Source organism: Triturus cristatus, chromosome 11 (genome assembly GCF_964204655.1).
Source record: "Triturus cristatus chromosome 11, aTriCri1.1, whole genome shotgun sequence".
Taxonomy (NCBI): Eukaryota; Metazoa; Chordata; class Amphibia; order Caudata; family Salamandridae; genus Triturus; species Triturus cristatus.
In genome coordinates this window covers 146,037,782-146,060,257 of record NC_140594.1, presented here as the reverse complement: position 1 = coordinate 146,060,257, position 22,476 = coordinate 146,037,782, and the positions used below count along the sequence as shown (strand labels likewise).

Here is a 22,476-nt window from a genome sequence, read left to right as displayed (position 1 = left end):
GGAATTGTATTAAAATGGCTGCAGTCTTTTCTTGAAGATAGATCTTTTGCAGTCCTGGAAGATGACATAATGTCAAACCTGATGCCATTGAATTGTGGGGTCCCTCAGGGGTCTTCCCTGAGCCCCACGTTATTCAATATTTATTTGGGCCCATTGGCTGTAATAGTATTGCCATTTGGGGTTCAAATAATTACCTATGCTGACGACACCCAGCTGGTGGTCTCTATCAACCAGCAAGATAGCTCCTCATCAGGCTTGTCCGCATGTCTTGAAGCCGTCTCTAAGTGGATGGATGAATCATACCTAAAGCTTAATGGGGCTAAGACAGAGCTTATGTTACTGGGCAACTCAGCTCCCTTGAATATAGATCATCTCTGGCCCAGCTGTCTGGGTCCAGCCCCTATCCCCAAAGAACACATTAAGAGCCTTGGTGTGTGGCTGGACCGTAAGCTAGACTTTAAAGAACAAGCTCAAAACGTTGCGGCTAGCTGCTATGGAATGTTAAGGCTGATCAGAAAGATCTTTCCTCTTTTCCCTTTTGGTGCTAATAGGCTGCTGGTCCAGGCACTGGTTCTTTCACAGTTAGATTATTCTAACGCTTTATATCTGGGAGCACCGCTAGACTAGACTAGAAGACTGCAGACTGTTCAGAATTGCGCAGCTCGCCTGCTGATGAATACTCCTAGGCGTTTCTCTGCAAAAGCAGCTCTTGCTTTCCTCCACTGGCTTCCCATCAACGAACGAGTCCAGTTTAAGGCTTTGTGTATTGTCCATAATGCACTTACTGGCAAAGGCTCTCCTTTGATGTGTTCTCTTATTTAGCCCTACTTCCCTAATAGAGCGCTGAGATCTGAAAATAAACGATTAGTCACAGTCCCGAAAATCAGAAGAGTTCGAAGTGGGGGGCGACTCTTCTCGTATAATGTGGCAAAGCTTTGGAATCTTTTTCCTCTTCACATACGCTTAGAGGCCGATCATCTGACCTTTCGGAAGAATGTAAAAACCCATCTTTTCCCTTGAGGACCGCCTAAGTGTGGAGTGCTGCCAATAGCTCTGGGATGCCTATGGGTGAGCATGCGCTTTATAAATGCCACTTTCATTTCATTTCATTTCTCTCGCCAGCCTTCAAGAGGACGACAGGAGAGATACCTCTAAATGCCAATAGCGGCTTCCCGGCTCTGCCTACTGTTCCTTCATCCCCGGTAACATCAGTGGGGGGCAGGATATCACAATATCTCCATGGCTGGAAGATCATAAAATCAGATCGGTGGGTCCTCAATATCATCCGGTTTGGCCACACATTAGAGTTTCAACACCTCCCACCTTCCAGAGCCCCTCACACCACCGAATCAAAACATCTACATCTTCTACGTCTCGAAGATCATCAACTGCTCATCAAAGGAGCGATAGAGCCAGTACCTCTATGCCAACGAGGAAAAGGGTTCTATTCCAGGTTTTTCCTGGTAGGCAAGACGGAGGAAAAATGGCGCCCTATCTTAGACCTGAGGGAGCTCAACACCCATCTCATAAAACTCTTGTTTCGGATGGTATTTTTTCAGGATATCTTGCGTCTCCTGAATCCAGGTGATTACATGGCACTTCTGGATCTCGAGGACGCATACTTCCATGTTTCTCTCCACCCAGCCCACAGGAGATTTCTATGCTTCACAGTAGCCAAGGGCCACTTTAAGTTCAAGGTCCTGCCTTTCGGACTCGGATCCGCTCCGCGGATATTCACAAAGGTATTGGCCCCAGTTGCAGCGTTTCTCAGAAAACAGTCTCTACAGGTTTTTCCCTACCTGGACGATTGGTTGATAAAAGCTCCATCTTCTCAAGCAACTACAAGGGCAATCGAAAGTTGCATTGAGCTTTTCAATCATCTGGGTCTTCAGCTCAACAAAGACAAGTCAGTCTTTCTTCCATCCAGGTCGGCCAAGTTTCTAGGGTCCATTCTGGATACAACTTGTTGCAAAGCTTTCCCATTAGAGGAAAGACAGAAAAGGCTGATTCTTTCAGCCCGTCAATTGCAAAGAAGATGATCTCTGTCTGTCCGTCTGTACAAATCTCTCCTAGGATCGATTTCATCCTGCATTCCCTTAATTCCGCATTGCAGACTTCGTATGCGCCCCTTATAAGAACAAGTGGACATGCAATGGCGCCAGGCGGAAGGCACGTTCGACGACAAGATAATAGTCACTCGTCTTATGAGAGAGGCGATCAACTGGTGGGCGATCAAAGACAGTATCTTGAAAGGGCTCACTTTCAAGGTTGCTCCAGCTCCTTTGATACTGACCACGGATGCCTCGCTAGAAGGCTGGGGAGCGGTTTTGCAAGACCTTCAAGTATGCGGTCACTGGACACCCGAACAGCACACTCTCCACATCAATCTTCTGGAGCTCAAGGCGATTAGTTTGGCTTTACAGGCTTTCCTTCCGAGGATTCGGAACTCCACCGTCTTGGTCCATACAGACAACACGACGGCCATGCATTATGTGAACAAACAAGGTGGACGAGATCTCAACTTCTTTCCAAGGAGGCCCAAGAGATCTGGGAATGGGCAATTCTTAAAAAAATCGCTCTCTCAGCAGAACATCTTCCAGGAACCCTCAACACGACAGCAGATACATTGAGTCATCTGAAGTCGGTCTGTCACGAGTGGGAGCTGGATCAGGACACTCTCGACAGTGTTTACGCACTTTGGGGCACTCCGTCCATAGACCTGTTTGCTACCCCAGACAACAGGAAATGCCGGTTTTATGCAAGCACGGATCACCATCGAGGATCGTTGGTGAATGCACTTTCGATGGCCCAGTCTGGCGCATTGGTTTCTGCCTTTCCGCCAATTCCAAGATTACTCAGAAAACTCAAGACGGAACCCTGCACAATGATTCTAATAGCACCGGCGTGGCCCCGCCAGTTCTGGTTCACAGAGCTTCTCCTACTCTCTCAAGATCAGCCGGTTTACCTGCGTCCCATTCCTTCTCTATTGATAATGTCCCTGGGCCAAGTAGTGCATCTGGATCCGAGCTCACTTCAGTTGACAGCGTGGCTCCTGAGCACCGAGAATTCCAGAGTTTAAATATTCCTCAAGAATGTAAAGAGGGGGGAGGAGCCTAGCGTCGGACCATGATGGCCGCCTAAACACCGGGCTCCGTGATCGCCACCCCTGGGACCTATTATCCTGCCCCTTATCCTGACCTTACTGTCCGTGAGACCACGCTGCTGTCAATGCGGCGCTCGTTCCTGAAGACGCGGTCCCTCTAGCCCCCGGACCGGCCGAGCTGGAGACGCCGCTTGTGTGGGCCTGCGGCTGGGATTGAGCCGGGAGCTCGAGTGCGGAGGAGGCGGCCCGGAAGTGAGGGCTAGGCGGTGGAGCTTCCCGGAGGGTGCCGGCCGGCCGGATGGGCGACTTCCCCCGAAGAATCCTGTGGCAGACGGGCGGATTTGTGAACTCGGCGCCTCCTCTCAGTGGCGTGCGCCGGCGGGGGCCTCCCTTCGGTTGAAGTGCGGAGTGAGCCCGGGTGCGACCAGAGCCGCAGTGAGGTGAGCGGGGCGCCGAAGGTGTGGGCGCCTCGCGGAAACTTCCTGCGGTTGCGCTAGAGGCGCGTGCGGCATAGCTGCGGCCATCCCCCCTTCGCCGGCGCTAATTCGGTGGGAGGACCCGCGGCGCGGCCCCGGTGGTACATGGAGACCGGGCGAGAGACTTGCCGCTGACCAGCGGGAATCGGGCCTGCTGTGCCTGCGAGAGCATTGGGACCATCCGCACTGTGGCGCCTGGTGGGAACAACGCGGCGGGGCGGCCGCGGGCAGGGGGCACCAGTGGGGTGCTCTTTCAGGGGGCCCCCCCCTTTCCTCCCCCCCGGGGCCTGGACCGACTTGGGGAACGGCGCGGAGGTGCTGCAGGCGGCGGCTGGCCGTGGAAATCCCCCCGCTGGAGCCCGGGTGCTGGATCGACTTGGGGCACGGCGCTGGGGTGCTTCAGGCGACAGTGGGCCGCGGAAATCCTTTGCTGGAGTCCGGGAGGTGCCTGCGACCTGCTGGGTGTGAGGCTGGGACCCCGGGGACGCGCTGGCTGGTGGGCGCACTGGGGCGCTGGAATCGCCAATCGGTGCAATGGGGAGCAGAGCGGAGGCCGAGAAGTCGCACCCAAGAATCAACAAAGGCAACAAACAAGTTCAGTCCAACAAACTGGACCGCTATACGCAGCCCAAAGAACCGTCAACGGACCAGAGACAGGCATTAAAGGCCGGGAGGGACTCGGGGAACCCCCCCCCCCCTCCGGAACTGACTCTGCAGGATGTAATGACCGCCATTGGAGGGGTCAGGTCCTCCCTTGAGGGTAAGTTGGAATCCCTGGAGCACAAGGTGGATACGGTCTCCATTGAAGTTAACTTAATACGGGCGGATCTCACCAAAGTCAATGAAAAGGTCAAGACTCTGGACATTAAAACGGCCGGCCTGGCGGACGATGTGTCCGATCTGCAGCGGGAAGTCCACGACCTCAAGGGTTTCTGTGCATTGGCTGCGCGCAAGTTGGACGACTATAAAGGGAGGTCTAGGCGAAACAATGTTCGCATTTTGGGGGTGCCCGAGAAATCGGAGGGGCCTGCGCCGGATCTCTTCGTGGAGGACTTGATTCTTAATCATCTCAAACCTAAGGGCCTTGGGAAATTCTTTACCATCGAGCGGGCTCACAGGGTCCCGGGTGGGCGCCCCAAGCCGGGCCCCCCCCCCGTCCGCTGATTGCGCGAGTTCTGAATTTCAGAGACAGAGATGCTATCCTGCAGTCGGCACGGGCGTCGGCTCCTCTGCGCTTTGAAAACGCCACCCTCTCCTTCTTCCCGGACTTCACCCAGTTGGTGCAGAAACAACGGAAGACATTCCTGGAAGTCAAGAAACAACTCCGGGAAAAAGGGGTTAAGTACGCCATGATGTTTCCGGCGCGACTGTGGGTGGAGAGTGATGGGAGGGTGTGGTTCTTCGACTCCCCCGAAGGGGCTGCAGACTGGATCGAGAGCAGACAGGATCGGGGTGCTGGAGGGCAGCGCAGAGTCGAGGAGGATGAGACTCCGGAGCTGGCCTGAGGTTGGCCGGCAGCCCTGAGGACGCTTTTCTTATGGTCAGGTGTGGGGGTGCTGGACCCCAAGAGAGACTTGTGCAGTGGGAGCGAGGCACCGTAGTATGATCTGCTGAAGGAGACAAATACCGTTAGAAATTGGGGGCCCGGGGGTGGTGAGTGGGCTACCTCCTCAGTACTACATTTAGTGGTTTTCGTTATAGGGGTTAGGGCGACAGGCACTCTGCCAGTTTGTTATGGGTTATCCCAGTCAGCAGGGGTGCAGGGAGGGGGGTGTTGGGGGAGGAGGGGGATTTGTTTTATGTTTGAATTTGTAGTTGTATTTTATTATTCGACACTGTCTGACTTTTGGGCGGAGCGAGAGGAGCATCGGAAACACTGGCGGAATGGGGAATGAGCGAGATTTGGGGATCAAAGTCCTTAGTTGGAATGTGAATGGATTGGGGGACAGACTGAAGCGAGGGATGGTCAGCCAATTTGTCAAGAGGCACGCCCCAGATGTGGTCCTCCTCCAGGAAACTCACCTAGTTGGGAATAAATGTTTGGCCCTGCACAGAGGGGGATACAAAATGGTGGCGCACTCGGGGTTCACGTCCGGATCCCGAGGCGTGGGCATTCTGGTTAAGAACTCTTTCCCTTACACGATAAAGTCTTCCTGGACCGATGTCCGTGGTAGGTATGTTGGGGTTTGGGGTCAGTGGGAGGGGAGAACGGCGACGTTTATCTCCGTCTATGTCCCCCCGGGTTTGCAGGCGGATACATTTAAAGATCTGGGTTCCATTTTCCTGACCTTCCCACTGGGCATCCTGGTGATGGGGGGAGACTTCAACGCGGTGGTGACCGGCGAGGTAGACAGGCACCCGCCGCGGGACCTGCTGCCCTCTCAGAAATGGGTGTCCAATTTTCTAGAAATAACGGGGATGGTGGATGGGTGGCGCACCTTCAATCCCACTGGGACACAGTATACATATGTATCGAGCGTGCATCGTAGTTTGTCGCGCATTGACTATATCCTGGTTCCAGCGGCACAGGTCCACTCCATCCAAGAGATCCGTAATTTGGGGCGCGGTATTTCCGATCACTCCCCTGTGTGGCTTCAAATGAGGGCAGGGAGTGCCGCGGCTGGCAGGATTGCTCCAATAAATCCATGGTATTTGTCAGATCCAATTATCCGTAAAACTGCTGTTAAGGCCACGGACGCCTACTTCCAAGAGAATGGGGGTACAGTAGGCTCCGCGCAGACCCTGTGGGAGGCATACAAGACAGTCATCAGGGGAGAGATGGTTTCTGCCATAGCGGGGAAGAAGAGAGATGGGCGGGCCGAGCTGGTGCGGGCAGAGGAAGAGGTGCTGAGGTCGGAAGATGAGTTAGCCCAGGGGGTAACCCCGGAGGGCCTTCACCGGCTGCGGTTGAGGCAGGAGGACCTGCATAATATTGCCAAACATAGGGCGCAGTGCGGCAGGGTACAGAGCAGAGTGTACGAATTGGGGGATAAGGCCGGGAAGTTGATAGCGTGGCTAGACAGGAGGGAGTGAGCCTCGCGGTTGGTGCCCGAGTTGTTAGGTGACGATTCCCAGCCTATCACGGAGCCGCAGGCCATAGCCGACGCTTTCGCTGACTATTACCGCTCGATATATAGCGCCTCCGGGGCGTACTCGGAAGAAGAGAACAGGGAAATGCTGAGGGACGTAAGGCTCCCCGCACTCTCAGAGGACAACGGGGCGTACATGGAGTCCCCATTGTCTGATGAGGAGGTGGCGCAGGCGATCAGAGAGGTGCGATCCGGGAAGGCCACCGTCCGAATGGAATCCCGGTTGAACTATACAAGCTGGCAGAGAGTAGGCTCGCTCCTCATGTCCGTGCAATGTTTGAAGACCGTAGAAATAAGGGAATGCTACTGTATGACCAAAGGGTCGCTGTTAGACCTGTCAGCCCTTTGGGTGGTCCCTCCTCATCATTATTTATTTTGTCCCACTTTTGCCTCAAACCCTGTTTGAATTTTTCCTTTTTGGGAACCACCAGACTTTTTTAGTGTTGCTGCAGATTCAGGGAGCCATTTTAGCTACCCCTGAAACTTCTGTCTGAGGGCCTGGAGCACAAAATGGTGGCCACCTGTGACATCACCAGCATCCACTGGAACCTACCAGCACCTTCCAGAACATTCCAGAACCCTGTGACAGTTGGAGGCGGTTTAGAATGTTGGGAAGCTAAGAGAGAGAGTTGGCAGTTGGAGCTGGCAGTTGGCACCTGACTGGTGAAGAGAGAGCAGCAGAAACTTGGAGGAGGAAGGAGTGAAGCAGCAGGGGTGGAAACTTGTGCCTGGAGTGGGGTCCATAAACCCACCCTTGATACTAGTCCCTACTGACTGAGCCCAGCCTGGAGCCCTGTGTGGGAAGAAGTCAGAAAAACCATCCTAAGGACCTGGACAGCAGGAACAGGCCTTGGAAACAAGAGAACAGCAAGATCCTGACCTGGAAACTGGTTTCCCTGAAGTCCGACGTCGAGTAGCCTAAGACCTGGAGCCCGAGGTGGAGAAGCGGCGCTGACTGGAAAAGCAGACGTCGTACCCGGAGCCGCCAGAGGTCGAGAGAGGGCGCCGTCAGAGGTCGTGAGGAATACCCGAGGTCGAGGAGGAAGTCACCCGAGGTCGAGTGAGCGGCGTCATCGGAGGAGTGAAGTCCGCCCACCGGAGTCGTCGGAGACCAAGGTGAAGTGTACCGGAGGTCGGGAGTGAGGATCGCACTCCGGAGTCGCCGGAACCTGAGAGAATCGTGCCGGAGGTCGGGAGTGGAGGTCGCACTCCGGAGTCGCCGGAAACCTAAGGAGAGGAGCACCGGAGGTCGGGAGTGAGGATCGCACTCCGGAGCCGCCGGAAGTCGACATCGAGGCAAGGCCGGCCGACGTCATCGAATCCGAGGTCGCCATCGGACCGGATCCGCCCGAAGTCGACATCGAGTAAAGACTGCCCGACGCCATCGAATCGGAGGTCGAGATCGAACCGAGGCCACCGACATCGAAACCGGAACCGCCTACCGGCGCCGTCAGGAACTGACATTGTGCCGAGGCCGCCGACATCGAACCGGAACCGCCTCACGGCGTCGACACGACTCCAGCGGCGTCGGAGCATCAGAAAAAGGGCAGTAAGTGGAGTAGAGGGCGCCTAAGGCCCTGTGGAGACCTGAGAGACTGCTCTAAGGGGCTAGGGAGGTGCTGGAACCAACCTGACTGTGCCAGGGGTGAGCTGGGACTAATCTAGAGAAGTTGTGTGGAGGGAGAGAGCCAGGTCTCTGGTATTCCCCCCTTGATCTACCTCAGTTTAGGCCTCAGCCTTGTCCAAGCCAGGGAGTAGACACCCCCAAGCCTTCCACATCCCCACAAGCTGTGCCTGGGCCAAATCAGCCCTTAGGAATTCAAAAGTGATCTGATTCTATGAGTGTCACTGTCAGCTTTTAAGTATTTATTAGGGGCACTGTATTTATTGTATTTAACCTATTTATTGCTTCACTGTATTTATTGGTCCACAGTATTTATTGATGCACAATATTTATTGGTTTACAGTATTTATTGCCTCAGAATATTTAATTGCCTGTATGTATTGCACTTATATTTATGTCTTCATTATTTATGATCACCCCTATTTATTGAATCATTAAGCCAGTATTTATTTGACCTGCACTATTTAAAAAGTTTGTATATTGTGATTGTTATTTATTTTATCCAATCAGCAACTAAGAGAAAAAGAAGATAAAGAAAGATATTTTCATAATTTTTACGGTGTAGAGTCGTTTTTGGAACGGATGCACGCATGGTTATTGTTTGGGTATGTCGTATGCTTAGCACGGAGCCTGATTCCTGACCACTCGAGCCAAGCTACCACAGTGTGTCCGGAAGACCACCACCACCCTTTCAGAGTGGGAGTGTGGTTTTCCAACATAAATTGGTGTTCAGTGGTGGGATAGAGCTGTGCCTACGCATACTCAACAATAACTGTGGGTAGTCCATAGGCCTACACCGGGAGTTTTCTCAAAAGCGGCCTTCCTAATTGTGGGTTTTTGTTTTTTCCAAATTTACTCTGGTGGTGGGAGGAGGTATTATTAAAGGTACCCCCCTGCATAGTTACTGCACAAAACCTGTCCTCTAACCTGAGTGGGCGAGATGGAGTTTGTACTAGAAAATCTAGAAACGTACACTGTGGCCCAACTCAGGGAGTTTTGCCAGCGGGAGGGGGTTTACTGTCCCCCAGGAGCAAAGAAGGGTGCACTCCAAACCAGCTTAAGGGCTTGGGGGGAGGCACGCCGAGAAAGCAAGGCTGAGGAGGAAGACAGGGATGGAGAGCCTGACACCGAGGGGGCTGAGATGTACCAACCTGAGGTGGGGAACCTGTCAGCAGGGCCCAGAACCATTTCTAGGAAGGGCAGCAGTGCCTCTAGCGGTGGCTTGTCTGAAGTGGAGCTAACAGACCGGAGGGAGAAAAGACAGCTCACATGGGACTTAGCAAGGCTGGAAAAGGAGAAGGCGGAGCAGAGGATGGCCCATGAATTACGACTGAAAGAAATAGATCTTCAGATCTTGAGAATCGGGGCACAACCTGTTCCTAATGGTGGCAGCCAAACCCAAGAGATCACCAGGGAACCTAAACCATACCTGCCAAAGGACATAGTAGCTAGCTATGGTGTGGGCGACGATATCGCCAAGTGGCTAGCGGCCTATGAGGTCTCGTTGAGGGCCCATGGGGTTCCAGAGTAGTACTGGGGAGGGGGATTGTACAAGTACATGCCTCCAGCTGGTAGGGATGCTTTATTGGCCCTCGAAGAGGATGAGCAGACCCACTACCCCACCATGAAACTGGCGCTCATCAGAAAGTTTGGACTAACACCTGAAAAGTACAGACAGAAGTTCAGGGGTAGTCACAAACTGGGCACGCAGAATTGGGTGGACTTCCTGGACTATGCAAAGAAGGCACTGGAAGGTTGGATTCAGGGCAGTGAAGTGAGGAACTACGAGGGGTTGTTTGACCTAGTACTGAAGGAACACCTGCTCGAGAAATGTTTCCCTGAACTGCGGCAACACCTGGTGGATAGCAAGCTGACCAGTCCCCGGAAGCTTGCTGAGGAGGCGGACATTTGGGCTAGTACCCGGGTGTCCACAAGGGGGACTGGAGGGGATACTCAAAAGGCCGGACAGGGCGCCCCCCAGAAGAAAGAGGGAGGGGAAAAGAAAAAGGAGTTCTCCAAAGGCCCCCAAAATAACTTCCAAGGGAAGGGAACAGGATTCACCCCTAAGGCTAACCCACCCAGAAACCCTAATCCTGGCCAGAGTCAGCAGCCAAGGGTTGTCCATTGCTATGAGTGCGGTGGCGTTGGACACTATAAAGGAGATCCGAAGTGCTTGAAACGACCACCCCCTCCCACTGGAGGAAAGACCCCCGGAGTAGCTAGTGTAGTGCTCGGGGAGGAGATGCCCTTAACTAAGGGAAGGGAGTGGGCGGGTGTCACTTTAGTGTCCCTGGGAGAACGGGAGATGGTTCCCAAGATCCAGGTGCCCGCAAATACCGCAAAGTATGGGCAGTGGGTCACCATCAACGGCCAAAGAGGGGAGGCTCTGAGAGACACAGGAGCCAGTATGACTATGGTGCGTAGCCAACTGGTGTCTCCAGAGCAGGTAATTCCCGATGTACTCCACCCAGCCGCGATGGCTGACGGCAGAACAGGCCACTATCCAGTGGCCGAGGTTCCCTTTGAATGGGGGGGGGTTGCAGGTTCACTTCGAGTTGCCGTAAGCCCTGCCGTGCCAGTCGATTGTCTGCTGGGGAATGACATGGAGCACAACGTTTGGAAGGAGGTGGAATACCGGACTCACACCGAGATGCTGGGTACACCTGATTGGGCCTGTGTTAGCACAAGGTCCGCGACTACCCGAAGAGGGAGTTCATTTCGGCTGGAGCCTGGAACAAAGGCCCAGCCAGCTGCCAGTCAAGGGAAGAACCGAGGACAGGAGGAGCCTGCCTCGGCGTCCCCACCCCGTAGGACGGATAGGCCACCGGAGGTGGTGGACCAGGAGTCTGCGGTGGGGGACGTTACCAACCTGGAGGACCTACCCATCCCGGCCGAGTGGCACGTGGAGGGAGGCCCGTCCAGGGAGGAATTCTGCCAGGGCCAGAGGGAGTGCCCTACCCTTGAGGGGCTAAGGCGACAGGCCGAAGCCCAGGCAGCAGGGAACGTTGAAGGGAACTACAGTGTTTACTGGGAGGATGGCCTCCTCTACAGTGAATCCAAGGCACCCCTACATGGATCGTCACGAGCCTTGGTAGTTCCTCAACGTTATCGAGCCTTCCTTCTGGAGTTGGCTCACGAGATACCATTGGCAGGACACCTGGGGCAAGACAAGACCTTCGCCCGTCTTGTCCCACACTTTTATTGGCCTCAGATGAAAGTGTCGTCCGATACCTATTGCCGGACATGTGTGTCTTGCCAAGCCAGTGGGAAAACAGGGGTGAAGCTGAAAGCTCCCCTGGAACCACTTCCTGTCGTTAGCACCCCCTTTGAAAGGGTGGGCATCGACATTGTGGGTCCGTTAGATCCACCGACTACAGCTGGTCACAGGTTTATCCTGGTTCTGGTGGATCATGCCACACGGTACCCAGAGGCAATACCTCTGAGGACCATAACAGCACCTGTTGTGGCTAGGGCCCTGATGGGAATCTTTACCCGAGTGGGTTTTCCCAAGGAAGTTGTGTCCGACAGGGGGACCAACTTCATGTCAGCGTACATGCGGGCGATGTGGAAGGAGTGTGGAGTGACCTACCGGTTCACAACTCCTTACCACCCCCAGACAAATGGTCTGGTGGAGAGGTTTAACAAAACCTTGAAAGGCATGATCAGAAGTCTGCCTGAAAGCCTGCGGAGGAAATGGGACGTCCTCCTACCCTGTTTACTTTTTTCCTACAGGGAAGTGCCACAGAAGGGAGTGGGCTTCAGCCCCTTCGAGCTTCTGTATGGGCACCCTGTACGTGGACCTCTCAACCTGGTGAGAGACGGATGGGAAAGAACTCCCAGAAAGCTTCCCCAGGATGTGGTGAGCTACATGCTGGCCTTCCGGAGCCAAATGGCTAAGTTGTGGAAGCAAGCTTCTGACAACTTGGAAGCCAGCCAAGCAGTGATGAAGGCGTGGTATGACCACAATGCTCACCCAGTGGAGTTGGAGCCTGGCCAGAAGGTGTGGGTGATCGAACCGGGAGAGCTTAGTGCCCTCCAGGATGGCTGGTCAGGACCCTTTGAGGTGTTGGAGAAGAAGGGTAAGGCTACCTACTTGGTGGACCTGAAAACCCCTCGTCAGCCCCTGCGGGTGCTGCATGCCAACCGCCTCAAACCCCACCACGAGAGGCCCGAAGTCATCTTGATGATGGTGACTGACGGAGGAGAGGACGTGGAAAGCGAGCCTCTCCCTGATCTGTTTGCGTCTCAAAAGAAGGATGGGTCGGTGGAGGGAGTGATTCTCTCCCCATCTCTAACTCCTGAACAGCAGGAGGACTGTCGCCAGGTCCTGGGGCAGTACTCCTCGTTGTTCTCCCTTGTCCCGGGTAGGACTCACCTGTGCGTCCATGATGTGGACACAGGAGACAGCCCACCTGTGAAGTCCAAGATCTACCGGATGTCCGACAAGGTGAAGGCCAGCATTCATAGTGAAGTCACTAAGATGCTGGAGCTAGGAGTGATCGAACCTTCTAGCAGCCCCTGGTCCAGTCCGGTGGTGTTAGTACCAAAAGCTGCACCACCGGGTGCCCAACCAGAACTGAGGTTCTGTGTGGACTATCGGGGACTGAATTCAGTGACCAAAACTGATGCTCATCCGATCCCTAGGGCGGATGAATTGATTGACCGGCTGGGAGCTGCCCAATATCTAAGTACCTTTGACCTTACTTCTGGGTACTGGCAGATCTCTTTGACTGATGGAGCAAGGGAAAGGTCAGCCTTCTCCACGCCCAATGGCCACTACCAGTTCTGTGTGATGCCCTTTGGGCTCAAGAACGCACCTGCCACGTTTCAGCGCCTGGTAAACCAGATCCTCACCGGAATGGAGAGTTTCTCTGCTGCTTATCTGGATGACATAGCCGTCTTCAGTAACAGCTGGGAGGATCACTTGCGTCACCTGCAAGCTGTTCTCCAGGCCCTGAGACAAGCTGGATTGACGATCAAGGCCAGCAAGTGCCAGATCGGGCAGGGGTCGGTAGTGTACCTTGGACACTTGGTGGGTAGGGGAGCGGTGCAACCCCTCCAGGCGAAGATCGAGGCCATCATGGCCTGGGAACCCCCCAAGACACAGACTGAGGTCCGAGCATTTTTGGGCCTCACGGGATACTACCGCCGCTTCGTGAAGGGGTACGGTACCATCGTAGCCCCCCTCACGGAGCTCACGTCCAAGAAACAACCTCGACGGGTAGTCTGGACGGAGGCTTGTCAGCAAGCCTTTGAGAGATTGAAGAAAGCCATGTGCGAGGCCCCGGTCTTAAGGGCCCCAGACTTTTCCAAGGAGTTCATTGTCCAGACAGATGCATCAGAACATGGCATTGGGGCAGTGTTATCGCAACTCAACGAAGAGGGTCTGGATCAACCCGTGGTCTTCCTATCCCGGAGACTACTTCCCAGGGAACAGAAGTGGAGTGCAATAGAGCGTGAAGCCTTTGCAGTGGTATGGGCTCTGAAGAAGTTGCGGCCATACCTGTTTGGCTCGCACTTCCTGGTTCAGACCGACCACAGACCCCTTCGTTGGCTGATGCAAATGAAGGGGGAGAATCCCAAGTTGTTGAGGTGGTCTATTTCCCTACAGGGAATGGACTTTCAGGTGGAACATCGGCCTGGAGTGGACCACGCCAATGCAGACGGTCTCTCAAGGTATTTCCGCCTTAGTGATGAGAACTCCCAAGGGGTTGGGTAGCTCTCCCCACTTTCAGCTGGGGGGGACGCGTGTTAGACCTGTCAGCCCTTTGGGTGGTCCCTCCTCATCATTATTTATTTTGTCCCACTTTTGCCTCAAACCCTGTTTGAATTTTTCCTTTTTGGGAACCACCAGACTTTTTTAGTGTTGCTGCAGATTCAGGGAGCCATTTTAGCTACCCCTGAAACTTCTGTCTGAGGGCCTGGAGCACAAAATGGTGGCCACCTGTGACATCACCAGCATCCACTGGAACCTACCAGCACCTTCCAGAACATTCCAGAACCCTGTGACAGTTGGAGGCGGTTTAGAATGTTGGGAAGCTAAGAGAGAGAGTTGGCAGTTGGAGCTGGCAGTTGGCACCTGACTGGTGAAGAGAGAGCAGCAGAAACATGGAGGAGGAAGGAGTGAAGCAGCAGGGGTGGAAACTTGTGCCTGGAGTGGGGTCCATAAACCCACCCTTGATACTAGTCCCTACTGACTGAGCCCAGCCTGGAGCCCTGTGTGGGAAGAAGTCAGAAAAACCATCCTAAGGACCTGGACAGCAGGAACAGGCCTTGGAAACAAGAGAACAGCAAGATCCTGACCTGGAAACTGGTTTCCCTGAAGTCCGACGTCGAGTAGCCTAAGACCTGGAGCCCGAGGTGGAGAAGCGGCGCTGACTGGAAAAGCAGACGTCGTACCCGGAGCCGCCAGAGGTCGAGAGAGGGCGCCGTCAGAGGTCGTGAGGAATACCCGAGGTCGAGGAGGAAGTCACCCGAGGTCGAGTGAGCGGCGTCATCGGAGGAGTGAAGTCCGCCCACCGGAGTCGTCGGAGACCAAGGTGAAGTGTACCGGAGGTCGGGAGTGAGGATCGCACTCCGGAGTCGCCGGAACCTGAGAGAATCGTGCCGGAGGTCGGGAGTGGAGGTCGCACTCCGGAGTCGCCGGAAACCTAAGGAGAGGAGCACCGGAGGTCGGGAGTGAGGATCGCACTCCGGAGCCGCCGGAAGTCGACATCGAGGCAAGGCCGGCCGACGTCATCGAATCCGAGGTCGCCATCGGACCGGATCCGCCCGAAGTCGACATCGAGTAAAGACTGCCCGACGCCATCGAATCGGAGGTCGAGATCGAACCGAGGCCACCGACATCGAAACCGGAACCGCCTACCGGCGCCGTCAGGAACTGACATTGTGCCGAGGCCGCCGACATCGAACCGGAACCGCCTCACGGCGTCGACACGACTCCAGCGGCGTCGGAGCATCAGAAAAAGGGCAGTAAGTGGAGTAGAGGGCGCCTAAGGCCCTGTGGAGACCTGAGAGACTGCTCTAAGGGGCTAGGGAGGTGCTGGAACCAACCTGACTGTGCCAGGGGTGAGCTGGGACTAATCTAGAGAAGTTGTGTGGAGGGAGAGAGCCAGGTCTCTGGTATTCCCCCCTTGATCTACCTCAGTTTAGGCCTCAGCCTTGTCCAAGCCAGGGAGTAGACACCCCCAAGCCTTCCACATCCCCACAAGCTGTGCCTGGGCCAAATCAGCCCTTAGGAATTCAAAAGTGATCTGATTCTATGAGTGTCACTGTCAGCTTTTAAGTATTTATTAGGGGCACTGTATTTATTGTATTTAACCTATTTATTGCTTCACTGTATTTATTGGTCCACAGTATTTATTGATGCACAATATTTATTGGTTTACAGTATTTATTGCCTCAGAATATTTAATTGCCTGTATGTATTGCACTTATATTTATGTCTTCATTATTTATGATCACCCCTATTTATTGAATCATTAAGCCAGTATTTATTTGACCTGCACTATTTAAAAAGTTTGTATATTGTGATTGTTATTTATTTTATCCAATCAGCAACTAAGAGAGAAAGAAGATAAAGAAAGATATTTTCATAATTTTTACGGTGTAGAGTCGTTTTTGGAACGGATGCACGCATGGTTATTGTTTGGGTATGTCGTATGCTTAGCACGGAGCCTGATTCCTGACCACTCGAGCCAAGCTACCACAGTGTGTCCGGAAGACCACCACCACCCTTTCAGAGTGGGAGTGTGGTTTTCTAACAGTCGCCAACATAGTTGTTATACGTAAAGAGGGTAAGCCGGCGACGCATCGCGCATCTTACAGGCCTATATCACTCCTCAATGCAGAACCTAAAATTCTGGCGAAGTTGTTGGCCACGAGATTAAGGAAGGTAATTACTACTCTTGTGCACCCTGATCAATCGGGCTTCATGCCTCACCGCAATACGGCACTCAACTTGCGCCGCCTTCATGGGGTGCTGAGCAGAGCGTCAACGATAAGGGAGTCAGCGGCTCTGGTCTCATTGGATGCCACTATGGCGTTTGACATGGTCGAGTGGCCTTATTTGTTCGCAGTGCTGAGTAAGTTCGGGTTTGGCCTGGTATTCTATAGCTGGATCCATCTGTTATACTCCGGCCCGATGGTTCGGGTGGTAGTAAACAATCGGAAGTCCAAGGATTTCCAGTTGAGCAGAGGCACGCGTCAGGGCTGCCCCCTGTCGCCGCTTCTCTTTGCGCTGGCACTTGAGCCGCTGGCGGCTTGGATTCGGCAAGACCACTCTATTCGGGGGCTGCGGTGGACTCATGAGTGGGAAGACAAGATCTCCCTATATGCAGATGATGTTCTGCTCTACCTTGCTGCTCCTTCTGGGTCGTTGATCTGCTTGTTAGACGTCATAGCTATATTTGGTAGGTATTCCGGGTATACAGTTAATTGGTCCAAGTCTGTCGTCTATGTGCTTGCTGGCGTACCGCCGGGTTGCCCAATAACAATCGCCACTGACTGCTTCCGATACCTCAGGATTTATGTGTCCCTGGACCCGAGGCGGCGCTTTGCCTGCAACTTAGACCCGCCCTTGCAACGCCTTAAAGCGGATGTAGTGCGCTGGAAATCCCTTCCTCTCTCTATGCTGGGGAGGGCGGTCCTCTTTAAGATGATGGCCCTTCCACGTTTCCTATATGCACTTCATAACACGATGGATCCGGTCCCGGGATCCTACTTTAAAGAGGTTGAAAGCCACCAGAGAAAACTCCTATGGGATGGCAGACCCCGGATCGCATTCTCTAAGCTGACCCTGAATTGGTATGATGGGGGTATTAGTTTCCCCGATATTAGGAAATACTATTGTGCGGCCCAGCTGGCAGCGATTAACCACGGGATATACTGCAGCCCGAGTGATCCCGGCTACGCTATGGACAGGTGGCTGCTTCCGGGGGGAGAGTATACTAGAGCGTTGTATGCCAGGCAGGGTAGGTTTCCGCTCACCGGCCCTACGGCACATGCCATCCATGTATGGCATGCAGTCAATAAGCATTTGGGGTGGGACGGTAAACTGACGCTAGCAACGCCTCTATGGAACTCCGAAAAGTTAGGGAGCCTCTGGAAATCCAAGGGCTTTGATAAGTGGGATCTTCTAGGAATCACTCAGATTAAGGATGTGTGGGGTCAGGGCGCGGTCTTGCCGTTTGCTACCCTTAAGGAGCAGTATGACATGGCGTAGGCTGAGTACTTCCGTTATTTGCAGGTCCGGCATGCATTGCGGGCACGGGTCCCTGGGGGTGAATCGCTGCCGGAGGCCTCGCCGCTGGAGGCCAGAGTGTTAGATGGACATATTCCTTAGAAAATTATTTCTCTCATTTATAGGAAATTGATCAATAATATGGAGGATCCGCTGGTGCGCCTTAGGGGCAAGTGGAATTGTGAAGGTCTTGAACTTGATGATGAGGATTGTCAGGACGCGGTTTCCTCCCCTAGGGTGGTGGCGACTCAGGCCAGACTTAGGCTGGTACAGCTTAATATTCTATATATGACATATGTAACGGGTCCCGGGCTGGTTCTCATGGGGGGGCAGACAGCAAGTTGTGGAGGAGGGGGTGTGTAGACACTGGGACTTTCTTTCATATCCTTTGGGGTTGTCGGCGTATAGAAGCGTATTGGAGAGACGTGCACCGGGTTATGCGGGCCGTGCTGGGGGTAGACATCCACCCAGAGGCGCGTAGGTGCCTGCTAAATGTCTGGGAGACCAATGACCTCAACACACACACTCAACAGTGGGCTACGCTAGCGTTCATGATAGCAAAGAGGAACTTCGCGCAGTTGTGGGGCGCGGCGCAGTCACCCGGGCTAGGGAAGTGGAGAGAAGACCTAGATTGGTGCATGTGGAGGGAGAAGTCTGTGTTTGTTGCCAGGGGCTGCCCCGGAAAGTGGAATAAGGTATGGGGAGCTTGGAACCACTATAGAGGTGATGTATGTCCCCCACCGAGCAGGCAGATTGTTGATGAGGCTCATGTATCCCCCTGACCGCTTGGGAAATCTGCTTGTAACATGTATTGAAATGTGTACTATGTGGCCGTTTGTACTTGATTTCGCCTGCCACTGAACATCTGTTGTAAGACTGTCGAATTGGTTTAATAAAAAGAATTTTAAATTTTTTTTAAAAAAGAATGTAAAGAGGTTTTAGCTCAAGCCCGTGCACCAAGTACAAATAAGACCTATTGCTCAAAATGGAAACGTTTCTGTTTGTGGTGCCACCGAGACAACCTTCATCTGTTCTCTTCTGCTCCTTATCAAATATTGCCCTACATTCTATCTCTGGCCAAGTCAGTTCTTGCACATTCTTCCATCAAGGTACACCTGGCGGCCATCTCTAGATTCAGACAGACAGCCTCTGGCCCTTCCCTCTGGTCTGCAAGGATTGTCACACAATTCCTGAAAGGACCCTTTCGAGTTTTCCCTCCAGTTTGACCTCCGCCTCCAATGTGGCAACTCAACTTGGTTCTTGCTCATCTCATGAGTCCTCCGTTTGAGCCTATTCATAGAGCGGATCTTAAATTTCTGTCATGGAAGGTAGCCCTCCTTCTAGCCTTAACGTCAGCCAGGAGAGTGGGAGAACTTCAAGCTCTCACGATTAAAGAACCTTTTTTACAGTTCAAAAACGACACTCTGATTCTAAGAACAAATCCGAAATTTATTCCAAAGGTCCCTTCGGGTTTCCATTTGAATGAACCTGCCGTTCTAATATCTTTTTTCCCTCGACCTACGACTCCAGCAGAAAGGTCTCTTCATTCCTTGGATGTCCAGAAATGTCTGAAATTTTTTCTTCAGCACACAAAGGATTTCAGGAAATCTACGCAACTCTTTGTCGCTTTTAGTGCTCCTCGAAAAGGTTTTCCCCTTTCAAAGCAAGGAATTTCACGTTGGATTGCCAACGCAATTCGCTACTGTCACCAAGCGGCGGGTAAGCCGCTAGAAGGACGTGTACGGGCTCACACCACAAGATCAGTTTCATCATCTGCTGCTCTCTTCGCTGGAGTTCCTATCAAGGACATTTGTAGGGCAGCTACATGGAGCAGTGCCCATACTTTCACAAAGCACTACTGCTTGGACTCTTCCACACGGAGTGAGGCGGCAGTGGGACAAGCAGTCCTGAGGAATCTCTTCCAATAAGCGGTGAGCTTTCCCTTCTATCCCTCCTTCCTGTTATTGCACATTTTGTATCTGGTAATATTTCCTGACTAATGTTTCAATATCTGTTTACTTCCTATGAAAGTATGGATACAGAGTTATTTCAGTATTTATGTCACAAAATGTTGTTTATTGCTAACTGCTAGCTACTCTGATACAAGCTATGGGAATCTATGAAAGTTCCAAGCTATGGGAATCTATGAAAGTTCCAATACTGGAGTAAGAAAACAAGTTACTTACCTGTAACTTTGGTTCTCCAGTATTGGTAACTTTCATAGATTCCCATGCGCCCACCCTCCTCCCCTGGGAAAGCTCAGCCATCAGCAAATGTGGTTACTGTTACACAATGGCTACGAAAATCTGAGGCTCTGAGGCTCTCTCAGGAAGGTTCTAGGGGGTGAGGGTAATCTGATTGGTTGTTACATGTTTTTTGGTCTCATTTACAAAAAGAGAGGGATATGCTACAAAATGAGATGAGGCCTAGGCCTTTCTTTCTCTTTTGTACCTACTGCTATGTTATTTTTTATTTACCAAGGCTCCCATTCCGACAACGGGGAATGATACAAGCTATGGAAATCTATGAAAGTTACCAATACTGGAGAACCAAAGATACAGGTAAGTAACTTGTTTTCATGCTTGAGATCAGCACATGAACGCCTCCTAAGAACCTCAAGAATTCCGAGATCAAGATATGGAGGTAGGATCATTTTCATATCTGGTCCCGAAGCTCTTGAATTCTTTTTCCATACGGCTGAGACTTCTGGAAGAGGAACCCAGCTTTAAGAAAAAGCTCAAGGTATGGCTGTTCCCCCAGTAGCCTCTGAGTTTGGCCACTCCTCCCTCCTGTCCGCACTCTCAATAAGTACTGGGAAGAACTAGTTCAGCCATGCGCTTTACAAAAACCTTAAACATAAACATGACCTCACATAATACATCACTCATTACATGATCAGTGACATTACTGATGAAATCTCAAATGACATCACTGATGACATCATTCAGAGAACCACCCACACACCCATTCACTCCCCCATTGAACCTCTCATAACCCCACTGATACACACACAACTACTCGCATACCCATTCACAGACTCATACTAGTACTCATATACCCACTCACTCATCCATAGAGGCACTCAAACACCCACTCACTTACTTGTACAGCCACTTACACAACTATTCACTCACCCATACAGGCACTCATTCAACCAGTCACTTACCTGAACAACCACTGACAGCCATACACTCACCCATAGAGCTACTCACACGGCCACTTATTTACCTACAGTCACTCACACACCCACTCACTGATCCATACAGCATTTCAACACAGCCACTCACTCACCCATACAAGCACTCACACACACAACCACTTACATACCCATACACACATCCTCTTACTCACCCATACACCCATTAGCACAAATGCTTACTCTCACACCAATTCACTTAACCAAAAACCCACTCAAACAGCCACTCACTCACCCATACAGCCACTTACACACTGAGCCTCTCACTCATACAACCATTCAGATACCCACTCACCCATACCACCACTATCTGATAGAGACATCTAGGAGCAGATTCCTTCCTTTGAGCTTCCTGGAGCCCGGCTGGAGTCGTAAGATTTTTGATACCCCTGCACGCCAATAGGAGGCGTCGGTCAGCACCGCGTGACGCCGTAAGAGTTTGGTTCATCATGACGTCAGCATTGTCTATATATGTGCAACCCCTGCATGCTGACGTCAGTTCCTTTCTACCTGTGCCAGCCAGTGCAGATCCATTGAAGAGAGCTACCTGGGTCGGCTCTGTATTTCCCCTCCTTCCGGGCCTGGGAGTGACCCCCGCCCAATTAAAAGAATTGTATGACGCCATGAGTGCCATATTTGGGTGGCCTTACCCTGCCGGCGGACCTTGGTGTCCCGCAGCTCAGCTGAAAAAGATCCAGTGGGTTCCATATGGCTCCATGCGTTCAACCTGCCCTATTTGGAATGTTTAGGCATGGAGAATGAGGATTGGGAGGGGCAGCAGGATCCCTTAGAAATCCTGCACCCCAATCAAGACCCTGACTGGTATGAGGACCTGGGTGAAGCGAACGGCCTGGATACTTCTCCAGATTCTGGCATGCTGTCTCCCCCCTAACCTGGCCAAGGAGGAGGGAGCCTCATTTGTAATGGTGGTGCATAGGGCTGCAGTGGTCTTGGAATTGCAGTTTCTTATGTTATTAGTCAAGAATAATGTCTTGACGGAGGTACTGCAGCCTGATTTTTCCTCCTTGGAATCCTTTCTGCCTTTCAATGAGGCTTTGACAGATGTTCAACTGCAACCTGGTCCAAACTCAGCACAGGGGCTCCTTATGAATAGAATCATTGCCTGCCACCACGGACCTGCACCAGGATACCCAGGTTTCCCTCTCTATCCATCCCACCCCACAGAGCTTGGCGGTCCAAGCCACACTTCCCATGTTCCCTTCCCCACCTCCGGACAGGGAATCCAAAAGGCTGGAGAGCTTCGGTAAGACGATATTTTCTTCCACCAGCCTAGCATTGCGGTTGGTAAACACTGCATGCCTCCTGGGCTGTTACTCCCATTCGCAATGGGATATGGTTGCGCAAGTGCCGCACAGAGTCTCTGAGGAGGACTGGGCTCTCCTCTACCAAAATATAACAGACCAGAGAGATGCAGCGAAGTTTGCCATACGATGCGGCTTAGACACGACAGATTCGGTAGGCAGAGTGATTTCCATGACGGTGGCCATTAAGCGCCACTCCTGGCTAAGGACGTCTGGCTTTTCGGGGGGATGTCTATGCTAATCTCATAGACATGCCCTTTGATGGCTCCAGTCTCTTCGGAGACAAGGCAGATGCAGCTCTTGAGCACTTCAAGGACTCACGGGCTACGGCCAAGTCCCTGGGTCTTTCCACCTCATCCCGGCCTGTGTCTGCTTTGCGCCCCTATCAGGGCTATGGAAGGGGCTTCCGACCATGCCAACCGAAT

General features: G+C 52.6%; 1 protein-coding gene across 1 annotated transcript in view; it reads left to right on the top strand.

The window, feature by feature from the left end:
* DNAH10 (dynein axonemal heavy chain 10) overlaps window positions 1-22,476 on the top strand; it is a 1,995,301-nt gene that overhangs the window by 135,252 nt on the left and 1,837,573 nt on the right. The window lies entirely within an intron of this gene.